Genomic DNA, 604 nt, shown 5'->3' on the forward strand with positions numbered 1-604 from the left:
AGCGTCAACAAATGATTTTTACATTTGTTGCTCTTTTATAATTGAGGATAGATACATTCGTTGCTCTTTTAGTGTTGATTGAGTGCATCAGTGACACTATGTTTTGTGGAGGAGCAGCTTAGTGTCGCCTTGAGGAGATCTCGTATTGTGCTGGAGAGACACTTCACGATTGGAGCGCTCGAAAGAGCAGGAGGTCGGTCTGGTGTCGCGAGAAGAGGAAGGGAGAGAGAGAGAGAGAGAGAGAGAGAGAGAGAGAGAGAGCTTGATGTGACAGAGAGAGAGACAGAGAGCTTGATGTGACAGAGAGAGAGACAGAGAGGTTGATGAGAGAGAGAGGGAGAGAGAGAGAGAGAGAGAGAGATTGAAGAGAGAGAGAGAGAGAAAGCTTGATGCGAGACAGAGAGAGAGAGAGAGAAACAACTTGAAGAGAGAGAGAGAGAGAGAGAGAGAGAGAGCTTGATGAGAGAGAAAGAGAGAGAGCGAGGGAGAGAGAGAGAGAGAGGTTATTGAGAGAGAGAGAGCGAGCGAGAGAGAGAGAGAGAGACAGAGAGAGAGAGAGAGAGAGAGCTTGATGAGAGAGAAAGAGAGAGAGAGAGAGAGAGAG

The sequence above is a fragment of the Sesamum indicum genome, linkage group LG15 (assembly GCF_000512975.1).
Source record: "Sesamum indicum cultivar Zhongzhi No. 13 linkage group LG15, S_indicum_v1.0, whole genome shotgun sequence".
Lineage (NCBI taxonomy): Eukaryota > Viridiplantae > Streptophyta > Magnoliopsida > Lamiales > Pedaliaceae > Sesamum > Sesamum indicum.